The 16,110-nt window shown below is 43.1% G+C and overlaps 1 pseudogene; it reads left to right on the top strand.

The window, feature by feature from the left end:
• Nucleotides 1-222: 222 nt before the first annotated feature.
• On the top strand, nucleotides 223-4,417 carry LOC139222270 (uncharacterized; annotated as a pseudogene).
• Nucleotides 4,418-16,110: the final 11,693 nt, after the last annotated feature.

A 16,110-nucleotide genomic window follows, 5' to 3' on the forward strand; every position in this document is an offset into this window, starting at 1 on the left:
TTTGCACCAGAATCCACAATCATGCAAATCACACTGTTTTTGTATATATTGTATATATTTTCCTTTTTTATATTTCTATCCGGTATGTGTGTATGTGTATGTGTGAACTGCTGCTGACAACAATGTGAATTTCCCCACTGTGGGATAAATAAAGGCTTATCTTATCTTATCTTAATTATATACCTAGTTCACCAGCCAGCTTAAAAAGCTATAACCTCTATGATGGCTTCTCTCTCTCAGTCTCCTGCTGTCTCCTGCTCTGTGTGCCACATGTTTAGTTATTCCTCGGCCTCCTTTAGTGAAACTGGTACGTGTAATAAATGTAGTTTATTTGCTGTACTGGAGGCGAGGCTTAGTGAGTTGGAGACACGGTTCTGCACCATGGAGCATAAATCAGTAGCTGTAGCTAGCCGGCCCCCAGTAGCCGGTGCGGGCCGACCTAGCTTAGCTCCTACTCCCCCGGCGGTTCCCGCGCAGCCGGGAAGCCAGGGCAGCTGGGTGACTGTCCGGAGGAAACATAGTCCAAAGGAGAAGCCCACGGTGCACCACCACCTTCAGGTCTCCAACCGATTCTCCCCACTTAGCGACACACCCGCTGAGAACCAGACTCTGGTCATTGGAAGCTCCATAGTCAGTAACATGAAGTTAGCAACGCCACCGAACATAGTTAAGTGCATCCTGGGGGCCAGAGCGGGCGACATCGAATCAAATTTAAAACTGCTGGCAAAGGCTAAACGTAGATTTGATAAGATCGTAGTTCACGTCAGCGTTAATGACGCCTGATTACGTCAATCGGAGGTCACCAAAATTTATGTGGAGTCGGTGTGTAACTTTGCTAAAACTATGTCGGACTCCCTAGTTGTCTCTGGTCCCCCCCCGGCTCTGGCTGTCGAGGTGGTGCCCAGTTAACAATGTGGGCTTCATAGATAATTGGCAGTCTTTCTGGGGAAAACCTGGTCTCATTAGAAGAGACGGCATCCATCCCACTTTGGACGGAGCTGCTCTCTTATCTAGAAATATGGCGAAGTTTATTAGTCCTAAAACTTGACAATCCAGAGTCGAGACCAGGAGGCAGAGCTGCAGTCTTACACACTTCTCTGCTCCTCCATTAGTACAGTCACCCACCCAACATCCCATAGAGACTGTGTCTGTCCCCCGACCACTCAGATCATTTAGATCTATTAAGTCCAACAGGAGAGGAGTTCAGCATAAAAACCTAATCAAAGTTAATAATACCACTGGCACTATGAAACAGGACAGGAGAGTTAACTGTGGACTTTTAAACATCAGATCTCTGCCATCCAAAGCTGTTTTAGTAAATGATCTGATATCTGACCATCATATTGATTATTGCGTCTGACTGAAACCTGGCTACGTCCTGAGGAATATGATAGCTTAAATGAGGCCACTCCTCCCAGTCATATTAAGACTCTGGTCGAGATTCTGGACGAAGAGGTGGAGTTGCAGCAATCTTTAACTCGTTAACTAGTTTAATAGTCCAACCTAAACCTAACTATAACTCCTTTAAAAGCCTTGTTCTTAGTTTTTCACTCCCAACCTGGAAAACACTAAAACCAGTGTTGGTTGTCACAGTGTACCGCCCTCCTGGTCCGTACTCTGAATTCTTAACTGAGTTTTTATCAGATTTAGTCCTTAGTGTGGACAAAGTGATTATAGTAGGTGATTTTAATATTCATGTGGATAATGAAAATTATAGTCTCAGCACTGCTTTTGTCTCAATATTGGACTCAATTGGCTTCTCCCAGACTGTAAATGAACCCACTCGCTGTTTTAACCACACTCTCGACCTTATTCTGGCTTATGGTGTTGAAATTGCACAGTTAACAGTCTTTCCACATAACTATTCTATCAGACCATTACCTGATAACATTTGATTTCCTGTTACTAGACTATGCTCTATATGACAGAGAGGTCCTCACTAGATCCTTATCTGGTAGTGCTGTTGCCAAATGGAAGGAGGTGATTCCTTCAGTATTTCAGCCAGTGTGTCCCTGTGCTATGGATGACCGCTATGCTAATCTTAGCCCCTCCCAAATTGATTATCTGGTTGATAGTGCTACAGGTTCACTGCGAATGACGCTAGACTCCATCGCCCCTCTAAGAAAGCGAGCTTGAGCAATATTCGTGGAAACTTGAAAGGATATGGCGTGCCACCAAATTGGAAGACTCACGTTTAATCTGGCAACACAGTCTTATTTTTTAAACTCTGATAGTCTATTTGAGGATTTTCAGTCAGGTTTTAGAGCGAACCACAGCACAGAGACAGCACTGGTGAAGGTTACAAACGACCTCCTTATGGCATCAGACAGAGGACCTCTCTCTGTCCTGGTCTTGTTAGACCTGAGTGCTGCTTTTGACACCATCGACCATCACATCTTACTGCAGAGACTGGAACATTTCATTGGCATAAAAGGAACCACATTAAGCTGGTTTAAGTCCTATTTATTAGATTGATTTCAGTTTGTACATGTTAACAATGAGTCCTCTGTCCACACTAAGGTTAGACATGGAGTTCCACAAGGTTTAGTGCTTGGACCAATACTTTTTACCATATATATGCTTCCTCGGGGTAATATTATCAGGAAGCACTCCATTAATTTCCACTGTTATGCAGATGATACACAATTATATTTATCAATAAAGCCAGATGAATCCAATCAGTTGACTAAACTCCAAGCCTTCCTGAAGGACATAAAGTCCTGGATGACCAGCAATTTCCTGCTGCTAAACTCAGACAAAACTGAAGTTATTCTGCTCGGCCCCAAACACCTTAGGGACACCTTTTCTACCAACATAACTGCTCTGGATGGCATTACTCTGGCCTCCAGCTCCATTGTGAAGAATCTGGGAGTCTTATTTGATCAGGATTTGTCCTTTAACTCCCACATTAAACAGATTCCTAGAACTGCCTTTTTCCATCTACGTAATATTACTAAAATCAGGCCTCGTGTTCTGACGAGAACTAAGAGAAGAGACCATCTTTCTCCTGTACTGGCTTCTCTTCACTGGCTTCCAGTAAAATCCAGAATAGAGTTTAAAATCCTTCTCCTTACCTACAAGGCTCTTAATGGTCAGGCTCCATCATATCGTAAAGAGCTCATCTCCAAAAGTAGTGCAGGAGCCAGAGCTTTCAGCTATCAGGCTCCTCTCCTGTGGAACCTCCTTCCAGTTTGGGTTCGGGGGGCAGACACCCTCTCTACATTTAAGAGTAGACTAAAAACCTTCCTTTTTGATAAGGCATATAGTTAAGGGCTGGATCAGGCCTTGGACCAGCCCCTAGTTATGCTGCTATAGTCTTAGACTGCCAGGGGGCTCCTATGATGCACTGGGCTCCTCTCTCCTCCTCTTCCTCTCCATCATTATGTCTCATGTCCGCCACTAACATGCTATCTTCCCCGGAGCCTTTCTGTGCTTTTCTCATCTCTCTGGTTCCTGTGGATCCTGGTCCTGGTCTTGCTGATGTGGTTCTCTGGCTTCATGAATCACTGCTGCGGATCGTCGGCCACTCGTCATGTTTTTCAACATTACCATAATGCTAATTTTTTAGTCACACTCCTTTTGTTACTCAGGGTGAGTGCAGCCAGACTGGACCATTTATATGTGTCCCAAAACTTCAGACCAAGACTGCTGCAGAGCGTTATTAATCCAGTCGGTTTCACTGACCACCATCTGGTGAGTATAGTTCTTTTAATCCCAACAGGGGAAAGAACAAAGCATTTAAATAAAACTCTTGTAGGACAATAATTTCTGTCAGACTTTTGGGGTTTTCTGGGATTACTGGAAGACAAAAAAAAATGATTTTAGTTCCTTGAAACAGTGGTGGGAGGTCGGGAAGACACATGTACGTGTTTTCTGCCAGCAGTATACCTCTAACTCGACCACAAACATTAAAGCTGCTGTTGAGGAGCTGGAAAACTCTATTAAAGACATTGAGCAGGGTTTGCACAGGGACCTGGACCCCACCTTGGGTAGCACCCTGCAGGAAAAGAGGCTGGAGCTGAGCTCTTTCCTGCAGGAAAGAGTAAAGGGAGCTCTGGTACGGTTGCGATTTCTCCGGCTCAGCGACATGGACGCACCAAGCTCCTTTTTCTTCAACCTGGAGAGGTCTGTGGCCCAAAAGAAGCAGATGACCTGCCTGAGGCTTCCAGGAGGGAGAATCACCACCGACCAGGCCGAGATGAGGAGCCACACAGTGGACTTCTTCACTGATCTGTTTGGAGGAGAGGAGTGCTGCACGCAGAGCCGTGAGGAGCTGCTGGAGGATCTTCCTCAGCTCAGCGAGGGAGAGAGAGCTGCCCTGGACTCCACACTGACTCTGCAGGAGCTGACAGACGCCGTCAATCAGATGGCCTCAGGACGGGCGCCAGGGATCGATGGTCTTTCCACAGACTTTTAGAAACGGTTTTGGAGCATTTTTGGCTCTGATTTGCACGAAGTTTTGTTGGAATGTGTCAGCACAGGTTTTCTTCCTGTCTCGTGTCAGCGAGCAGTACTTTCATTATTACCGAAGAAGGGCGATCTGGCCTTATTAAAGAACTGGAGGCCAGTAGCCCTTCTTTGTACGGACTATAAGGTGCTTTCCAGAGCCCTATCAAACAGACTAAAAAACTATTTGGATTTACTTGTCAATATGGACCAAACATACTGTGTACCAGATAGGACTATAATTGATAATGTGTTTTTAATTCGTGATCTACTTGATGTGGGTAATGATGTCGGTATGGGGTTTGGTATTGTGTCACTAGACCAGGAAAAGGCTTTTGACAGGGTGGATCACTCATATTTGTTTAGTGCACTTAGGGCATTTGGAATTGGTGATGGGTTTTTGAGCTGGGTGAATTTATTGTATGTCGGTGCAGAATGTCTGGTAAAGATGCGAGCTGGTCTGAGTCGACCGATCCCTGTGAGGCGAGGGATCAGACAGGGCTGTCCTATTTCAGGGCTGCTCTACAGCCTTGTTTTTGAGCCCTTGCTCTGCAGGCTGAGAAGTCGTCTCAGAGGCCTGCTACTGCCAGGATCATCGGACCTTTGCTGCCCTCTGGTAGTGTCTGCATACGCAGATGATGTTAACATTTTCATTGCAGGTCAGCAGGACGTGGTATGTATGCAGGACTCCTTGTCTTTTTCTCCCTTAGTTTGCGTAAATAGCGACGGTCTGCCTGTGATTTTTTGTTTTCTCTCTCTCTCTCTCTCTCTCCCCTGCCACTGTTGCTCAATAAAATATCTGATGCTTGCTCGTGTGGGGATTCTTGAATCCTTCATTTTAAATTCCTGAATCGTTGGGTCTCTCTCTAATTAAAGAGTTTGGTCTAGACCTGCTCTTTATGTAAAGTGTCTTGAGATAACGCTGTTGTAAATTGGCGTTATATAAATAAAGGTTGATTGAACCTATTCTGTAGGAACAGTAAGAGTTTTGGTTCTGCATTTGAATATCACTTATTCAATGCAATATTGTCAATATTTGCTGTTAACTAAAAGTGCTCCCTGTTTATTAAGACATAGCGTCCCACCGGCTGTGTGAACTTAGAGCTTGTACCTGGCTGTTACTGCCAGGCATTTCATGCCTGACTAAGAAATAGAATCTGAGAGAGCCACAGTGTTTTATCAGGATTATCTCCTAGCTGTTGACTCAAGCTGCAACATGTGGCATTAATAGCTAGGTAAAAACTTTGTATCGCAGGGTTGACCATTACTGCCCTGCATTTCAGTTAGACCATCTTTGCTCACCCTTTTCTAGGCATGACAATGGAGAACCCCTGTGTAGAGCAGTTTATTTCTTCCATAGCACAGAGCCTAAAGCCTGGCTACCCCAAATTCATCAGCAGATTGAATTTCAGTGAGTGCACAGGAGAGATAAATTCACTACTTAATGACAGGTGTGATGCACAGACTGCATCCAAAGGCTCATTGTTAAAATGCTTACTCTTGACATTCCACAGGCAAACCAGCCTCGCCCTTCAGAGCAGAGCAGCTGTAGAAAAGGAGGTAGAAGTCCTAAGAGTGCAAAATGTTCCATGAGGTTCAGACAGCTAATAAGAAAGCCTTGCACACAGCAGAGTTAGACCTCTGCTCACATAAAGAGGAATTATCCAGACTGAAATCAGAACATTCGGCCCAGCCACAGTAGTTCAGCCAATGTGATTCAGGCTACTCTGATTCACACTTTTCCTTAAGTGACAGGTTAACTCTCTCCAAATAGAGGATATGAACTATTCCCACCTGAGCCTAAGTTCTTGGGAATTAAGTCAGCTCCTCAGCCTCTGCTGAGAGACAGTGCTCAAAGCCACCTGACTTCCCACCCCTCTGAAACAGACAGAGGAGCCATGCAGTTTCTCTTCTAGGAGATATTCTGTCCCAGGTCCTTCACATACATTAATGCATGACACATTTCTCTGTGCTCATCCCTCCAAAAGGAGGGACAAGGACTGTTCAGCCTCCTCTCTGCATCACCTAGAGAGTGACCGCTGTTCAGCCCTTTTTTCCACCAGAGAGAACTGTAGTGCATGACTTGCACATCAATAATGCTAGCTTAGTCTTGCCTTCGGGACAGGACTTCAGTGTCCCTGCTTTGAAGAGGTTGAGTTTCTAGCTAGAGGCATTGAAAAGTTTGATCCAGACAACTGCAATCACCAAATGGATGACTATTTTAGGGAATTAGAGTATAATCTAATTGACCTACTCCATGCAACAGATAGGGAGAAAGTTAGACTTGTGGAAAACCAGCTCTAAAGCGGCCCACAAGTTTATACAGTCACGACATACCAGTGTCAGAAATGACTAAATTTCTCCGTCAAGCACTGATAGAAGAATTTTCTTGTACTGCTGACAAGACTACAGCAATAGTTGCAGCCCTACAGATTAAACATGCCCCTTGTGAGCATCCTAAAGAGTATCACAGACGTTTGAGGCACACATACTTCCAGGGAAAGAATGCACCAGGCTTAGAAGAAAGCTCCACTTTCAAGGCCTTATTCTTATGAAACCTCCATCCATGTGTACGCAACAAAGTAACCCCACATGCAGGAGATAAGGAAGATGATACAGGTAGTTTGGGAAACTACCGTCTCTTCCAAAGCAAAGGGGATGACAATTGAGCCACCCAGCTCAGACACCAAAGTCTGAGACAGGTCAGCTGCCCCAAAGGCTCACCCTCGCCGAAAGGGGGGTGTCAAAAGACCACATAGGGACACTGAGCATAACCGCCATGTCCAACTGCCCCAGGATAGATACACCCAGCATAGAAGCAGGAGACTGCCACATGCAAAAATTCTAGCCCAGAATAATGAACAGATCAGATGATAACAGCATCTTTGACTGCAAATCAGAATATGGTCATCTACTGGACATTGACAGTGAATCTGAATGCCTCTTACTCTGGCTACTAGGAGCGTTAAAGCCCTGATCCACGAAAGTATAAGAGCTCCAGAGCTCACTCTTTTTGGTCATAGCAGCATAGACAGGATGACAGACAACAGATTTTGTAACCTACCTTTCCTGCAGTTACTTAGGCAAATTTGAATTTGTTAGCAACAGCAACAAACTAATTTGAGCACTCTGTAATAAACAGAAATTACTGAAGAAATGCCTACATTTTAATTGGACTCAAACACCACTGTCCAACTCTACAGGTACACTTGGACCAACTTCTTAATCATAATTTTGTCAGTAAGATCAATTTGCAAAACACAAGCTTAGGACACCCTGCAATGACTTTGTCATTTTAGGTGCCACTATCTCTGCATCTCAACAAACTGACATTTCTGTTCTCACCAACTACTGAGAAACACAGATTATTAGTACACAGCATTTCACAGTAGTTGTTTTTGTGGAATTTGTTTTGTAACTTATGTCTTCTTGCTTAGCCAAGATAGATAGTCTCAACAAATGCCCAGTTGGTTAACGAACTGCCAGGAGGATTGACAAATGAACAATGAACTTAACCATGGATGAAACATGTATATTTGTGCCCTCAGCATCACAAGTCAAATGAGATCCTGAGGAGATGTTGGGCTTCACCAAATGGTGAAGACTACAGATAGGTGCTAAATCAACCCTGGACCCAGCTTTACAGACACCATTGGCCAGAGTGGAACACATGACTTTACAACCTCAGGCCACAAAACCAAATAACCCCCACTAAACTTCCTCTTTTCAGCTCTGGACCTCAGAGGGTCAACTGAGCTAAGCTCAGTGCTCTTTCTGCCTGCTCATCTGGGGAAGAAGCCGTTAGAACACAAACTGAGACAAACTTCCCTGACTCAGAGGTAGCCATCAAACCTTCCATACAGAAAAGTGCAAAGGCGAGGGGAAGCATGGTTCTTAGTCTCACTGGCTTTGTCAATATAAACTACTATATGGACCAAGGACATATTCATCACCAAGCACAGCGGCATCCTCAACCTTGGACATTCGCTGCTCACTCAGATAAGTTGCAACTGATTCAGGAACACAATTTTTGAATTCCTCCAGGAGTATCACCTCACGAAGTTGCTCTTTGGTTTCAATTTTCTGAGACGTGCACCACCTATTAAACAGAACTTCCTTCTCTGGCAAATTCTACAAATGTCTGCTTCTCAACCTTGCGACAACCTCTAAAACGCTGCCTGTAAGCCTGTGGGACCAGCCTGTGGGACCAGCTCATAAGCACGCAAGATGGCTGCTTTAACAATTTCATAGTCAGAACATTGTGAGAGTGTTAAAGAATAGACCTCCTGCGCTTTACCTGTTAGGACACATTGCAACAATAATGTCCAGACATCTTTAGGCCAAGTAGTAGCTACACGCTCAAAATGGGAGAAATGTTTCTCCACCTCCTTCTCAGAACTAAACTTATGTTCCTACCGACATCAAATCGATGAGCCAGAACAGGTATGGGAACTGGCACTCTGAGACTGTGCATCCAGTGACCTCAGCTCCAATTCCCTCATTTTCTCTTCAAAATAAAACTGTTAGAAATCGAGGCTGAGAGGGGGAGGATGTTGGAAATGGAGAGGTTGGGTTTAGCACATGAACTGCAACTCCAGCTCTTGTAAGCTTACAGATAGAACATTTTGAGCCTGCACTGGTATGGCCTCTGTCTTGCTGGCAGACACCTTTACAGATTTAGTTAAATCTGAATCTGAATCTTCAGAACCACTTGGAAGCACTCCCTGCTCAACAAGTACAGTGGCTATTCTGGTTCTAAGCTCTTCTTAAGAGAAGTTGATACAGTTCCAATGTGGCATAGTGAGAAGCTCACTAACCAGGTTGCTCCAAACCAGTGCAACGCAAAGTAACAATACCACATAGAACAAGTGCTACAAAACAAAAGCACGGCTGTCAGGCTACAAACAATCCAGCATGACACAATATAACACTTCCACACAGAGCCAAAGTTTTATGAAACCAAAAGCACAGTTAGAATCACCAAAGGTCAATACAAAGCCAGGTGTAAACAATTATAACACACCAGGCCAATAACGGTAGCAGTTACTCTGCATCCATGTCACGCCACACAGCATAGAAATAGTATTAATACTGCCACCTTAACATGAGTTAGCACAACCCAATCACTAAACTCCACCACTCTTACTCTACTGAGAAGAAAGTTTGTTACACAAAGTGCAGCACCTGCAAAAGCATGTGACTACACACAAAGCTCACAGACGAGCATCAGGGTCACAAGTGTTCCAGAGGAACACAACTACAGCCTAGAAGGTAACAAAAACTACTGAGCACAACAAAACAAAATTGCTGACTCACAATATCCCCACAACACTTTGTGTGGAAGCAAAGGCCTGCAAATGCCACCACATGCTATCACTAGGGTTAGAAATGGATGCTGTTAGCTAGCCTACTCTAGAGCATGCCTGGTTCCCTCTCTAACAAAAACTGTTTTTGTCTAACTAATCCTCGACTAGTCTTCATCGGCTTTCCTGGGCACGCCAGGGGCCACCCCAGGGTTACCGCACAAAAACAATAAAGTGGTGATGGTCTCTCCAGCACCCGACCCAACTTAACCAGGCAGCTCAGAGAAGGAAATCTAGCTCATGTGGTGACATAAGCATGAACCTCCAAACTAATCAATTAAAACCAACCAACAAACAAACAAAACAAAAAAAACGTTGGTCATGGGGTACAAACTAGCAAAAGAAAAAAAATTTTAAAAATGGACCCACCCACTCTAAGATAACAAAGATTGGACAAGCCCCCAGTATGTTACGACCCCCTCTGAGGCGCAACACAGGGAGCAACACAAGACCTGGTTACGTGCAAAAGTATAACATTTACTTAACCAAAAGAACACGAGCAAATGCTGGGATCTGGATCAGGTGCCGGGGAGCTGAGAGAGAGTGGGTGGGGGAAAAACTGCTTATGTAGACTCTGCCCACAACTCCATACAGGTGTCCTCTATCAGCCATCAGCTGCACCTTGAACACAGAACGCAGAGTGAAAGACACATGCAAGGCAATAACAAACACAGTGGCCCGTAACACCTTGCTTTAAATCAAGTGCAACAGAATGTCGCTGTTGCGTCCAAGAGTCTGTTGCTTGTATGGGTTTATAAATGCTGATCTATAATGTGACAGTTCGAAGTGGGCGGTTCTGATTGCTTTTCAGGTACTGTGTGATTCGTGCCAGAGCATTCAGACTTGACATGGCACTGGTCGGTTGAGGTCCACAACTCATGTGAGGCAATTTACACATAGTGGCCATAGACAGAACTGCCCGCAAAATCTTTTTTTTTTTTTTATTATAGCAGACTATAATCATAAGCATAAGATAAATGCATTGTGCTACTCTATTGCTTACAAGGTTTGATAGATGTTTTTTCCTTTCAGAAAGCCCACATATTGTTAGCTGTCAAAAAGAAACATTTGTAAAATTCTTTCTTTCTTAGTATCACATTACACTGCCAAAATGACTCTTGCTATGATCAGAATGTGAAAAGTCTCAAAGAGCTGTGTCAGTAAATTCTTTTCATGCCATTCATGTGTACAGCTCCCTCTTCCACTGTCACCACAGCTGCCTTGATTACACGGTCTACAGTCCAGTGTGCGTGCCCTCTGTGTTACCTCATGGGCGAAGCCAAGGGGCCCTGACAGATGAGCTCATGTCCACAGACAGGCTCATTCTCCTGGACTGAACCGCTGTCATTCGCCATGAGCCAAAGAGTATATGGCCTCCCTGTGATGTATAATTCAGGAAAGGAGATAGAGACAAGGAGACAGCAACATCAACAGACAGAGGTTTTAATGTGCTAGAGCTTGGCAGTGTTCTGAGGCATGCCTCCTGCTGCCACAGATCTCCCACAGGGTTGGTGCCCAGTCCTGGGCTGACCTGTGAAAGACGTGCCCTGGATCCACAGAGCCATCACGTTCCATCCTACCATTTAGCACAGAGCCCTCAGGGCAGGAGAGCTGTTTATAAAAGAGGCCTCTGCTCTTCGTGAAATCAACTCAGCCACATTCGACATATGCTCCAAAATGCATTTAGAAAGCACTTTTACCATATTGACAAAGATATGAATATCTAAATATACTGAAAGGACTTTGATGTATTGAGCTTAAACCCTTAGAGGTCCGCGCTCACGCCAGCGTGATCAAAACAAAAACACCTGGAGCGCTGCTGTACTTCACTCGAAAGTGCAGATTTGAAACTCTCTCCCAGTTCTTGTTTGACGTTGACAGACCATGTAAAACCGGAGATATGATAGTTTTAATTTGATAGTACAAAAATATTTATGCAGGCGTTGCAATAAGAAATGCAACGCCTGCCCATCCCACTTTTACGCACAGATAAATATTTGAAATATTACAATAACTTTTAGCCTCTGCCCACCATCAGTGTTGCACGTACGAAATTTTTTTTCCCAGTTATATCGAAGAGCCTAATTCCAGATACAGCCTCTGTTCCCTTTGCTTGAATAACTCATTTTAATCTTGAATCAGCATTTCTCATATTGGTCTATCTGAAAAAAATATAGCATATATAGTTTCAGGGGTTTATTTCCCATATTCCTATTCAATTTGGCACATACGACGGCACTTGCTAAGTTAAATAAAAAGAAAGAAAAAAAAACTTCTCAGCTGGAATCTCTGCTTTCTAAAAACATATACAGTGTTCTAGGTTTCTCAGTCATCTCTGCAGTTGGATGTTTCACTTGTGAATGTAACTCTCTGCCCTCCCTGAACATGAATTAATTACAGCTGAGGATGGTCATTCCACAGTCACGTTCTCAGGGGTCATTGCCTGCGGCTCTTCTCCCCACTCCCCTCCTCATTGCCTCTGCAGTTGTTCTGAATGTGATGACAAATTCATGCGTTAAACCTTGTGAAAGAGACCCATCCGAGGTCCTGCATGCAGTGTTCTTTAAGTATGATAATTCTAATACTAGAAAGGTGCTTCTAGGTGGCAAGACATGTTCAAACTGTTTTAAACAAAGTACTGGACAGAACTGAAATTTTGCTCTTTATCTATTATTTTGAGGTAGTCATCAGTTACGTGCATCTCTCTAACAGTGCCTACCCCTTGTAGATTCTTCAACCCATTAACTCGAGATCATCTACACTTGAGTGCTGACTACAAAGCAAACCAGTAGTTCTTAGATTGATTTCCTACCTTTCGGGCAGTGAGACCTAAAACTCTCTGTGGATATCTTTAGAATATGGTCAGAAATAATGTTAAGTATACATAATTGTAAATAGAAAGTAGAAAACCATCATGCACATGACGTGTATTGGAAAAGAGAGACAAAACAATTACCCAATGACATTCTAAATTATGAACTCACCTCAAATGGTCCTGATAAAGTTCAGGTTAGGAGTAAGGATTGTTAAGCGTTATCCCATGGTATTCCCCACAACGTCCAGCTGTACTTCTCAGCATCTTATGGTGTACCACAAACAAGGCAATAGCTGTTGCAGTTGTACGTGATTTTGGAGGGCCTTTTCTCCAACGTTTTAAGGTGCAGCAGTTAGGAGAAGAAATAGAATAAAGGGGTATTCCTTTATTTCAATCATGGCTCCTAATCCACATGGCATTGCATCTGCTTTATGATGCATACAAACAGTGTTCTTTTGGAAACTCAAGGCTTGGAATCGTTTACAGAAACAAGCTTTAATTGAATGTGGAAAACCTTACCTTTTACAGCATTTCCTGGATTAGAGGTGTGCCAGAAAGAGAAATGACTCTGCATTAACATTTTGTTCTGTCATTGTGTTGATCCACACGCTGTGGCAGCCAGATGATACCTAAAGTTGATGTGACAGGCCAGCCCTCACCATGCCTTTCTCAAACTCTCGCCTGTCTGCTCAGCTGCTCAGTCAGCGCAATTGATTTAACCTTTGTTTGGTTGGTTTATCTTCATCTTTCATACACCAAAATCACTTTTTTCCCTCTGCTGATATTGCTGGTTGGTCTTTTGGTCCAATACTTTAGCAAGATGTATTGACATATACTTCTTCAACTTCCATTAATTTATGTATTTGTGTTCACGGTCCCTGGAGAATGGTCCTAATGGTTCCTATCCTCTACCCTCCATGCCAGGTCTAAATTATGGCCTGGCATGACACTTTGGTCCAGGCATCTCAAAAAAGTAGCCAGATTTACATAAAATTTGTAGATAATCAAGGTTGCCAGAGGATGATATCTCATGTTTTTGGTTATTTTCTGATCTTCCCTCCAGTGCTATCAAGAGAAAATGTAATGGGCTGATTCTCATGCAATTTACTGAACATATTCAGGAACTAAAATTAGATTAGATTAGATTAGATTCAACTTTATTGTCATTACACCTGTACAGTACAAGGCAATGAAATGCAGTTTGGCATCTAACCAGAAGTGCAATTTGTAACAAGTGCAGAAATATATAAAGGGTATGTACAGAATATACAGAATATACATTGTATTTTGAGTTTTCCTTCATCCCTACTCTCAGACCTAAATGTCAAATTTACACACAAGATATCAAAATCTAATTGGCAAATTGCCTTGAGCTGGGTTGGGTATCACAGGCTGTGGATTAGTTTAAGTAGTTAGCTATCTTACTTTGTTTTTGACCCCTGATGTGTTGGTGCCCCTTACAATAGAATATGTGTGGTATATGCTCCATGAGATGGTGTAATGGATTTGATTTATCATCCACAGACTGCAGACATTCCATTAAACATGCTCCTGTAAGGATTTCAACACATCAGTTCTCTGAAGCACGTACCTGCACTGTACTAGGTTCCCTTGAAAAAGTTGAGAGTTGAACGAGTTGACCCTCCTGATTCAAACTACAGTAAAATTTGATTCCATTACTGCCATTTTCCAGGTGGCCTTTTCACTTCCAAGTTCAGTTCTTCCACTGATTTGTTGTTTGGTTACACAGATTCTGTTGCTCATCACTATGAATCCTCAAAACAAATCCTCTTCAGACATGCATGCAGTAAGAGAATGTGCTCATCCTTCATCCTTGTGCCTTCTAATCCTTTTTCATCCATCTGTCAAGTGTGCCGTGCAAAGTGTATGCCCGGTGCACTTTTGGTATTTTTAGCAAATGGCACACCTGTTGAACAATGTATAACATGCGTTATAGGTGTGTCAATCATGGCTAATCGCATTCACTACTTTCATCAACTTTAAGTACAGGAATCACGCTTGGGGTTGGCATCAATGCCTTGCTTGATATTAATGCCATAACCAGAGTAAAACATTTCTGTCTGTGATCACATGTCAGCGGATCAAAAAACAAAGAATAAATGTTGAAAGATGAGCAAAACATGAATAAAAGGCTTTGTGTGATTTGGACTGTGTGAGTTGATATGGGTGGGCATTGACCAAGTAAAATAACTAAAATATGATGTTTGAGCTGTTCAGGGTCGGTGGGCAGTGGATGCTACAAAACACATTTTTTGCATTAAAACTGCAATACACTGGTGTGTTGGCATTGCCACACCTTGTACCATTTATCTCCTCCACAATGATACCAAACCAGTGCAGTCAAAGAAATAACTTAAGCGCAAATACCAGATTACCAGTGTAACACTGCATTCTGCTCCCTGCACCGACACAAAGGTAGACCCCTCTTTAAGTCTCCACATCAAACTAGTGTATTTATTAATATCCACAATGATCTATATCCACCTCCACCCAGTCTTTTTGCCCTTCATGCTGCTGCACCTACAGTACATGAACCAAAATAGCAAGTACACCCAGAGATGCCCACACAGTCTGTAATAAATGATAAATGACTTAAATAATTAACTGAGAATCATGTGTATTTTACCAGAGGTCATCACAGATGATGATCATCATCGTCACAGACTAATAAAGTGAGGGAGCTGGAGACAGAAGAGGAATTCACCATAACAGAAGTTAGACATTTTAGTACAATCCCCGTTTGAATGTTTTTATCAGCCTCTGTTCCTACCAGAGGAACTACCTTTCATTAGAAAAAAGGCACACCAAAAGGCAGAGAGAGGTCTGGTTATACAAGACTACACCAGCTCTCCTCATCAGTCACCTTCTGCTGATTGTGAATCATGCTGTTCTTCATTTCCCAGCTCCTTCTCTCTTATCATCTCCTTCAGCCCTTACCCGCTGCTCCCTCTCATCTGTCTCAGCCACCCAGCGAGTGTCTACCTCAGGGGACACTTGGAGTCGGCAGGTATAAATTTTCCACTGAGCCCCCCAGCTCTGTAGGGTCTCATGCTACTCTGCTTGATCTCAGTGCCACCATCGCACCCCCCTTCATTCCCTCTCAATATATGAGTGCTAATGATACAATATGTCACTAAGACTGCACCTTGAGGAATTACTTGGATTTGCACTTACAAAGGATGTTATAATGTGAATTTCCTCTGTGTTGTATTGATATTAAATTCTAATAATGACAGTTCAGTGAGAAGCTGTTTCAAAAGATGATACTATGTAAAATAATGGCAGAGAACACCGTAATGCCAATAAAAAAATATCTGAAGTCAAAGAGTTTGCTACATCACTATTTTGCAATCATAGTTTCCACTCGTTTAGTTTGCACACTGTAGATTGCTTTGAGACATTCTCAGTAAATGTTTAGAGAATGACCACTGTTAGTGAGCTTCCCATGGGGGTTGTAATACACCT

Source organism: Pempheris klunzingeri, chromosome 22 (genome assembly GCF_042242105.1).
Source record: "Pempheris klunzingeri isolate RE-2024b chromosome 22, fPemKlu1.hap1, whole genome shotgun sequence".
Classification (NCBI taxonomy): Eukaryota; Metazoa; Chordata; class Actinopteri; order Acropomatiformes; family Pempheridae; genus Pempheris; species Pempheris klunzingeri.